The sequence below is a fragment of the Bos taurus genome, chromosome 11 (assembly GCF_002263795.3).
Source record: "Bos taurus isolate L1 Dominette 01449 registration number 42190680 breed Hereford chromosome 11, ARS-UCD2.0, whole genome shotgun sequence".
NCBI lineage: Eukaryota > Metazoa > Chordata > Mammalia > Artiodactyla > Bovidae > Bos > Bos taurus.
The window spans coordinates 25,321,646-25,331,654 of NC_037338.1; the positions used below are offsets into that span (position 1 = coordinate 25,321,646).

At 50.6% G+C, this 10,009-nt stretch overlaps 1 long non-coding RNA gene across 1 annotated transcript; it reads right to left on the bottom strand.

Moving 5' to 3' along the window:
- Positions 1-4: 4 nt before the first annotated feature.
- Positions 5-8,381, bottom strand: LOC107132916 (uncharacterized). The gene is made up of 2 exons (XR_003037131.2): positions 6,139-8,381; positions 5-1,072 (listed from the first exon to the last, which is right to left on the bottom strand). It is a non-coding gene; the product is annotated as an uncharacterized lncRNA (long non-coding RNA).
- Between the last annotated feature and the right edge of the window lie 1,628 nt (positions 8,382-10,009).

Here is a 10,009-nt window from a genome sequence, read left to right on the forward strand (position 1 = left end):
AAACTAACATAGCATCATTATAGTTTATCATTTATAGTTTCATAGAACAACTATAGTGCAATAAGTTTTTTTTAAAAGCAATCTGATTAAGCTGATTCATACCAATTCCTGCCTCAGCCTTCCTTGAAGAGCTTCTGATTTGATAGGTCTTGAATGGGTTCCCAAACTCATTATTTTTATCAATCTTTTAATTTCTAATAAACATCCTGGGTGATCCTGATGTTTATCCAGGTTTGGGAGCCACTGGAATAAGTGACAATGGGGTTTTATTTTAATAAAGGCCAACTGGTGCACTCAAAATCAGGGGTTTAGCTTAGCGGTACCATCTCATGGCCCCTGGAACCACAGCAAGTGGGACCCTCTCACTCCCTCTGGGGAGGGGGCCTTCCTCCAGAGCAGCTCTGCAGGAAGGGGTAGGGGCCGCGCCAGCTGTGCCCCCTCCTGCAGCTGTTTCAGTGCCATGGCCCCATCTAAACCACTGTGAAATCCATTCTCCACATCTCCCAAAGCTGGGCCAGGTGGCTCCTGGCTGGAGCAGCTGATCCCACCCAACCAGAGAGGCTCTGTGAGCCCCTTCCACTCAGCACGAGGCTCCCCCCAAACCCTGCCCAATGCGGCCTTCCTGGGCCACCGAGTGCCTTCTGTCCCAAATCAACTCATGCCCTCTCACAGGAAGACTGTTCTTGGGAATGCCCAGAAATGCCCAGCTTTCACATTTCTGCAGGTTCACTCAGGACTGTTTTGGCTCTGTAGGTTAGGGGTGGCTGGATTCTGCCTCAACCCTGGAACCCCCAAGGCCTGGGACAGAGCTGGCTGCGCTGGGGAAAATGTAGAGAAAGTGTCGGGTTCCCCTCACCCCTGAGAACGACAGCCGACGGGGGCCTTCCCTGCTGCGGGGAACTCAGCCTGTTTGTTAGCTGCGCAGAGGTGCAGGGACTGGGCTTTGGCTGAGGAAGAAGGGAAAGGCCCAGAATGAGAGCACTGTCCTCCGCCAAGGACACAGGACTGTTGACGTGGGCGAGATGGGCGCAGCCTCTGGATCAAGTCCACGGTGAGGAGGAAATGGTTTTCACTGAAAAACAAAGTTGAAAAACAGTTTACTGAAGGGAAGAGAAAGAGGAAAGCGGAGGGGAAAAAAAAAAAAAAAAACCCACATACCTAAAACTGTCTGATCATCAAAATCACCTAGTTGGTTAAAAATACAGATTCCAAAATGTGTTCCAAGTCAATAAAATATTATTCTTGGTAGCTCTGGGTTTCTTTTTCCTTGTGGTTTAAAAATGTAGATCCCTTGTCAATTATATCTCAGAAAAGCTGGGGAAAAAATTAAGCTACATGTAAAGTCAGCTGAAGAAGGAAAATCAGTTGCACAGCAAGAAAACTTTTTCAGAGGGGATTTTTCAGTGCATGTGGAGATTGAGGAAAGTGAATTAAATTGTCACATTTCTAAGCTGGACACTAATATCTGAACTTGGAAGATTTAATAATATAATCAGCTTTTCTTTTTTTTAATTAAGGAGAATCTGCTATTGGAAATACAATGTAAATCTTTAGAAAATGCAGATTTCAACTCATGTAGCTTGGAAGACCCCTGGGTGGGTAGGTACAATGAGTGAGCGGAAGCAGTGTCTTATGGAATCAACAGCGTGGGTCATGTTTCTAATTTTCCCGTTAGGCTTTGGGAAGGAGGGAGAGGAGATGCAACAGGATCAGGAAGAAAAATCCTAAAAGCCACTTCCCTCCAACCAGGCTGGGTCTTCCGCTGAATGACTCTGTCCCATCCCTCCTTCCTTTTTCACTTGTTTTCCAGTGAATTGTCTCCACCTACCTTCTCCCTTCCCTCTTCTTCCTCCACCTTAAGCCCCTGCTACCTGAACAATGGGAAGCTGGATAAAGCCTTTCAATTCCACAGTGTGTTTGTGTCCCAGTCCCTGGAATCTGCCCTCATATAGGTCTGTGCATGCGTGATTAAATGAAGGATCTTGAGATGGGAAGATTATCATGGGTTATTCTGATCGGTCTAATGTAATCACAAGGGTCCTTTAAGAGAGAGGCAGATCAAAGAGTAGAAGGTGAGGAGATGACAGAAGCAGAGATTAGAGTGATGCCCTTTGAAGATGGAGGAAGGGACTACAAACCGAGGAATACAGGTGGCCACTAGAGGCTGAAGAAGGCGAGGAGATGGGTTCTTCCCTGGAGCCTCAGGGAAGAACCAGCCCTCTGACAACTTGATGTTAGTCTGTGAGACTGATTTGGGGCTTTGGACTTCTAGAAATGTAAGAGGATGAAGCTTTACTGTTTCAGCCATTCAGTTTGCAGTGATTTGTTACGTAGCAATCAGAAAGTCCTACGCTGAGGCTTCCCTCTGGTGGTCCAGTGGCTAAGACTAAGTGCTCCTGAGGCATAGAGGCCCTAGGTTCAACCTGGTCAGGGAACTAGACCCCACATGCTGCAACTAAAAAAGACCCCCTACGCTGTAATAAGACCCAGGACAGCTAAATAAATAAGTACTTTTTTAAGAAACAGAAAGACGTGCACCTCCTGACCTCTTCCCTGTCCACCCCACCACCCAGTCCCCACCTGGGACTGAACTCTTGCCAACACTTGGGCCCTTCTTAGCACTGCTGTCCCTGGCCCTCTTAGCGATGTTTGATATTTTCCACTTTGCTCTTTCTTAAATCTTGCATCAGCCCACTCCCCTGGTCGTCCTTCTGCCTCTCGGGTCCTCTTCCTCAGCCCTTCCTAGTGCTCTTCTATCCCACCTCCAACATGGCTGTGTGTCCCAGGGTTCTCTTCTCAACCTGCCTTTCTGCTCACTTTCTACTTTCTCGGAGTGTCACATTCCAGTGATGATCCCAAAATCAAGGCCATGTGCTCCACACCCCAGTAGCCAGCTGGTAATAGTGGTCTTCCTGCTCCCTCCTCAGCAAACCACTATCTCTATCCGAAAGCATTTTCCACCTTCCCTACCTGTTGAAATCTGGCTCACCAGTTTATTCAAGGTCCAGTTTATAATTGAATAAACTGGCTCACCAGTTTATTCAAATGTCACTTCCTCCAGGATGTCTTCTCTGTCTGCCATGTCACATGCTTATCTTAAGTAAGTTTTTTTTTTTATCTTTATTTTTTTTTAGAGTAGTTTTAGGGTTCACAGCAAAATTAAACAGAAAGTTCCTGAGGAGCACTTACTTTTCATAGGCTATTGTGTGACCAGCTTTTATTGACATTGTCTTATTCATTTCACTCAACAAATCTGTGTAGTAGAGAGGCATTTTATTTTTCTTTCTTTCTTTAATTCCTTCCTTCCTCTGTCCCGTCTTTCCTTTCATCCAGGTTTACTGACATATAATTGACAAGTAAGAATTTCATATATTTAAAGGTGTACAGTGTGATTTTTTGTGTTTGTTTTAAATTAGTTAATTAATTTATCTGGCTGCATTGAGTCTTAGTTGCAGCATGGGGGCTCTTTCATTTAGGCCCTAGCGCTTCTCTCTAGTTGCACTGCGCAGGCTCTAAAGCCCATGGACTTCAGTCAGTATGCAGGCTTAGCTCCCCTGAGTGTGTGGGATCTTAGTTCTCTGACCAGGGATCCAACCTGTGTCTCCTGCATTGGAAGATGGATTCTCAACCACTGGACTACTGGGGAAGCCCCACGATGTTCTGCTCTACATGTCCATTGTGAAATGATTACCACAACCAAGGCACTCAACACATATTACTTCACGTAGTACCTTTTTTTTCCTTTGTGAAAACAATTAAGAGCTACTCCTTTAGCAAATTTCAAGTTTATAATATAATATAATGCTAACTATGGCAGTGGTGGTTTAGTCCCTAAGCCATGTCTCATTCTTTTGCGACCCCATGGAGTGTAGCCCCCCAGGCTCCTCTGTCAGTAGGATTTCCCAGGCAGGAATACTGGGTTGAGTTGCCATTTCCTTCTCCAGGGGATATTAACTCTAGTCTAGTACTATACATTAGATCTCCAGAACTTATTCATACTGTGTGTCTGAAACTTTGAACCCTTTGATCAACATCTCCCCATTTCTCCCACCTCCCAGCCCCTGGTAACCTCCATTCTACTCTCTGCTTCCGTGAGTTGGACTTTTTAAACTTGCACATATGAGTGAGATCATGCAGTATTTGTCTTTCTGGGTCTGCTTGATTTCACTTAGCATAATGCCCTCCAGGTTGACCCAAGTTGTCCCAAATGACAGGATTTCCTTGCCATATGCTTGTTAACTCTGCCCATCTGTTGGCCCCAAGGGACTGTGAAACCCTTAGAAGAAGAGTCATAGCTTGGTCAACCTTGGACCCTCAGCACCTAAAACAATGGGACAGATGGAACTCTAGAACACGCTCCTTACCCACAGTCTGGCCGGGAGATAGAACCCTGCCCCTGCCCCTCTTCCATTCCCTTGTCTTCCAGCCCAGAGAAGGCTGTCACAGCAGAGTCCCTTAACCTCAAAGGTTCATGACAACAGATGTCAAGTGTCCTGTATAGGCCTGTGCTTTAGCAACACTGGATGGTGGAGAGAGAACTCAAGGTGTGTCTTGGAGTTCTGGATCCTGTCCTGCCTCTCACACCTTGCCAGCCTCAAACAAGCCCTTTCTGCCCTTCTGAGACTAGGATGCCCTGTGTGAAGAAGGAAAGCATAATCCCTATTCTGTATCTTCCCCAAGAGGCCACAAGGATGGACTGGAAGGAAATCCTCTGTGAAGGAACTTACAAGAGGGCGTGGTGCCCCATGCCAGGTGCTGGGAGCCCCCAGGGGGCTCTGAACAGGCAGTGCAATGCCCACCAAGCCCAGGACAACTACCCCTCCCAGCCTCCCTTTGCTCAGCTGCTCACAGTTCCCCCTGGGCTCCAGGATGCTTCTGAGAAGCTGAGAGGAGCAGCTGTGTGGCAGAAGAAGGAGCCAGACCCAGCCAGGGAGCACTGGCTTCAGCCTCCAGCCAGGCTCCAAAGACAGTCAGTCACACTAGGTGGGTGGAGGGGGTACACCCGAAAGCCCGGAAATTTCTATAGGTCTCAGAAAGTGCAGCAAATATGGTAAAGCCCTGCTCTGCTGTTCCCTGTTACTTTTGTTCCCATTAATACAATTTAATGAGTATGCATTGACGGGAGACACCAAAAACTTTGCAGAGATTCACGGCCTCTGTCCCTCATGGCTCTTCAGAGGGTGGGCAGGACCTGGGAGTCTCTGGGGGGAGCCTGACACCATTGCTGAAGGAAGCCTGGGTGATTTTGGGGGGAGGGTGGGTTTTGGCAGCCCCCCACAGCATGTGGAATCTAAGTTCCCCAGTGTGCGCCCTGCACTGCAGGTGCAAAGTCGAAACCACTGGACCACGAAGGACGTCCCCTGGTTGGCTTCATAGTCCTCTAGGTGCTGTGTTTCTGTTCCTGTTGTCCCCCTATAGGGTTTACTAACTCTAGTATAACTTGTCCCAGGTTTCTTAGCTGTGCTCTGCTAAAAGAAGCCAAAGACTGTTTTGGTGTGTATCCTTCCAGTATTTTGAATGAATTGACATAGTTTCTAAATCAGATTGATTTTTATACTCATCAGCCTTTTGTTTTTCTGCTTACTATGCTTTAAATTTATCTCTGAGTTATTAACTGTTCTTCTGTGGCATCAACTTTTATTTTATTTATTTATTGGCCACCCAGCATGTGAGATCTTAGTTCCCCAACCAGGGATTGAACCCATGCCCCCGCATTGGAACCATGGAGTCTTAACCACTGGACCAACAGCAGAGTCTCAGCACCATCTTTCAAAGGCATTTTAGTTTTTGGATGGTTCATAATTTATCTAACCAATCCCCTCTCATTGGCTGTTTAGGCTGTCTTCAGTTTTTCAAGCTTATAAATAACAGTGCAGAACAACCCTATAGCTGTCTTCACACATATGATATGTATGCCCCTAGAATAAAGTCTCAGGAATAAACTCCCTGAATTAAAGGCTCTAGGTTTTGTTTTCATCACTGAGCAGGCCCCAGGGAAGGCTGGGTGTTTCTAGAAGTCTGTGCACTCAGTCTGGCGCCAAGTTCTGGGGCCCACCCAGCCCCCAAGTCTGCAAACTCCACAAGCTTCAAGCCATCCTCCTCTCTTCTCCCAAACACACCCCCAGGCTGTGGGCTCACCTGAGAGAGTGAATTACACCTCCAAGCCAGACATGAGGCCATCTGTCTTATGCTCTGGAATCCTGATGAGATAAAATCTGGGCAGAGCACATTTATTTATTTAATGTATTTCTGGGCAGGCCAGCCTCCACTGTCAGAGATCACCTTTCTCCAGACCGAGGTTAAGAGTTCACAGGAGGAGGAGCAACTCATGGAGTGCTGAGCGACCAGCTCCAGGGCTCGTCCCATGAAGGCCAGAGGGGGCCCCATTTTCCTTCACCCCCAGAACATCCCGTCCCTAGTTCCATCCTCCCACATCCTGCCTCCCTACCTGGGGCTCAGGAAACATCACTGATGTAGCTGAGCTGGCAGTGAGGATTCCACTCTTCAGAGGCAGAGCTGGGTTGTGAGCCATGTGCCCAAAGCATTCATCGTGAGAAGCAGAATCTCCCGAATCCCCATTCCTGGGTGTGGGGCACCTCCATGAGGCCTCTCTGGTGCTGGCTTCTGGAATCCTGCTCCGGCCTCTGTCTGAGCATGTGCAGCCATCCCCTCTCTAGGGCTTTATCCTTGTTTTAGGCTCAAACTCTGCCAATGGCCCCATGAGACCCCACAAATATCCGGGATTCTCTTGTGTTCAGACAATCAGGTCACGTTCCCTTACTTGTTGCCTGTCCCGTGTCACATCTCTGACTCTCTTTAAGTTTGGTGTCTCTCCACGTAATTTGGGGAGCATGGGGTTCCTGACCCTGTCAGAACACCAGGGGAGCTCTGTAAATATGTGGGGTCCAGGGCCTCTCCCCCAGAAAAACAGGCTTTGTGGGTCTGGAGAGATTCCCTGGAACCCATTTTTGCACAAAGGGTGGTCTTCCTGGTTCTTTGCACAGAGCTGGCTTCTTGTCCCTCATCTCTGTTGATATGGTGGGGGGACAGGGCATTTGGCCCCTGAGTCAAGCAGGCCCAAGGCAGGGAAAGCAATGACAAACAGATGGGCTGCAAGGCTGCTTCCTCAGGTAACCTGAGTTCAGGAGCTTTGGCAGCCAAATGGGCCTCTCCTGGCAGGGAGACTTGGCCAGGGACAAACTGAGAGCCGCACAAAGCCACCCTCACAGCCTCTCTGGCTGTGCGTCCCCAGGCGCTGGCCTGACCGGGTGCACAGGCTCTCCTCTGTCAGCCAGGCCTACAGGGTTTGTGGCCGGAGAATCAAAGCACCATCCCCAGACTCCTGCGGACACTTCCTCCAGAGGCTCTGGAAGCAGCAGTTTGAGGCGGAAGGGCCTCTGTGGGCCAGAGGTTGGTGTCTGCAGACAGAGGCCCACACATCACCCTTCCTGTTCCAATGCCACCCCCTACCTGGGCCCCAGGTCTCCTGTGCCAGCCTGGAGGACTGGGGGGGTGGAGGGGGGTGGTGGCAGGGAGCAAACCTCTTCTGGCTGCTGCCTTTCCCCCACCCTGAGGCAAGACGGTGAGCCTCCTTCTTTCTCCACAGGGGCTCTTGGGACCACCTAGGGCTGCAGTGGGTGGAGCAATGAGCCAGAGGTCCCTGTGGGTGGTGGGGGACCCCATAGACGTCCTACTCACTTCCAGCCATTCCTGATTTTCGACAGCTGAAGCAGTTTAAATGTTCGACAAAACTCATTCTCTCTCTCAGTTAATGGTTAACTCCATGCTCTCAGTTGCTCAGGTCAAAACCTTGGAATTGACCTTGAATCTCTTCTCTCAGAACATGGGTTCAGTCCCTCAAGAGTCCTGTCAGCTGCATTCTAACATAGTCCAGACCCCAGCCACCTTTCACTAGTTCTGCTCTAGCATCTATCTCTTGCCCAAATAATTTCAACAGACTTCCACCCAGTGTCCCCGCTCTACAGAACAGCCAGGGGACAGAGCTGGATGGGGATGGAGGCTCTGCCACTGACCCTCATGTGCGTTCAGGACACTCCTGTCCAGATTTGATCGCATCTTAGCCAGTCTTACTGAGAAAAACAGTTCATTCAGTCATGTACAAATGAGATTCTTTCTATATCTTTACAGGATATCACTATCTCCCAAATTCTTCAAATCTTCCATCCTAATCCAGGGTTTATGAAACCCACCATCCTCACAGGGACTCCTCTCCGGCATGAGGATTCCAAGCCTCACTCAAAGCAACAAAGTCAGCAGTGCAGGGGCCTCTCTGAGATGATGTGACCGGGGATGGTGGAGCCCCGGCAGAGCAATGCCCTTGCTGGGAAAGCGCTGTGATGGTTTTGCAGCAGGTGCAATGATTCAACAGCTGTGCATGAATGACATGGGAAAGCTGGGCCCCTTTGCCCTGGGGGACGCTTCCACCACCCTCGTCAGCAGGAGGGAGCTCCTCCTAGGAGCTTAAATCAGGACTCATCTTGAGTCAAGCTCCTTGCTGGGTGATGTGGGCAGAAACAGGTTTTTCCTGGGACACTGTGATGTATGGGTGTTCCTGAGTGTGGGGACGCACCTGCCCCGCATTGCCCGCAACTCCTCCAACCTGGAGGTGATGGTAATCAGGCTCAGCCTCTCTCTGCTGGCCCTCCTACCCTTCAAGGCCGCACCTCCCTTCAAAGCCCAGCTTAGTCTTGCTTTCCAGGCCACCGCCATTGGACTGGACTCCCTGGCTGTAGCTGAGCAGCTCCACATCAGGGCTCAGAGGAGCCAGGCCATCCTGCCCAAGTGAGAACTTGAGGCTCAGAGAGGAGGATGCCGCCAAGCCCTTGTGGCCCAGCAGGTCCACGGCAGAAGGGGGTCAAAAGACAGATCCGCTTGTCAGTGCTGGCCCAGCCTGCTGGGAATGGGGTTGGGGTCAGGGTCAGTGTCAGGCAGTGAAGGGAGGAAGTATAAGCAGCTCTCAGACTGGGGTGCCAGAATCAGCAGCTCTCCTCACCGCCATCTCAGCCCTGAGGCCTTCCCACGTCCGCTCTCTGCCAGCCGAGGCCTGTCTGCTTTCTTGGGTCCCCAGGGCCTGCCAGAGCCTTCCCCATTCTGCTGCCTCCGGCCATCCTCTTACAGTTCCCTCCCCTTCTTGGCTGCTGCCTCTGCCAGCTCCAGGCAGGAGAGCAGGACCTGGGAGCGGGGGGAGGTCTGAGTTGGACTGGCCAACCTCACTTTCAGCAGTCAGACTGCCCTCCCCTTAACAGACTTCCTAGAAGGCACCCCACCCTCCCCATCCCTACCCCCACATCCACCCCTGCTTCCCCCAGGCCCTGACTCAGCCCATAAATTACCTGGGGATGGTCGCTGACTCAGCCAGGAAGCCCAGAGCACCCCCTCTCCATCCCCAGGCCTCAACCCCACAGCTGGCTCTCATTCCAGAATGCTTGGGCCCCTCCCCTCAGGAAATTCCTGGAAAATATCAGGCTTCTTCAAGGGGAGATCTAACCACAGCCTCAGCAAAGAAGGGAGTGACTGCAGCCTCATCCATCATCGTGCAGCCAGCCCTGGGCCTCCTCCCTCAGCTGGGGTGTGTGTGTGTGTGTGTGTGTGTGTCTATCAGGGTAGGGGGCATTGGCTGAGCGTCGAGGTGTCGGTCTCCATAAAATGACCGGTATCTGGCCATGGAGGGACTGCAGCAAGGGAGGAGAGGCCAGCATTGGGTGGGGCACTCCAGGCAGGCTGCTGGGAGGTGGGACCAGTCCTGGGCCCCAAAAGATGGTGAAACCGGGCAGTGGGGAGATGGGAAGGGAGCTCTAGGTCCAGGGAACGACCTGAGCAAAGGCTCAGAGGTGGGAAGCAGTCCAGTCTGTATAGAGGATAGGAAGGGAGCTGGAGAGCACCCAGGCTGAAGGGGTTCCAGGCAAGGGAGTCTGGGTTGATGAGACAGGAGGGCTAGGGCCAGGCTGAGAAATTTACAGTGGATGTCCACATGGAGAAGTCAAAGGCA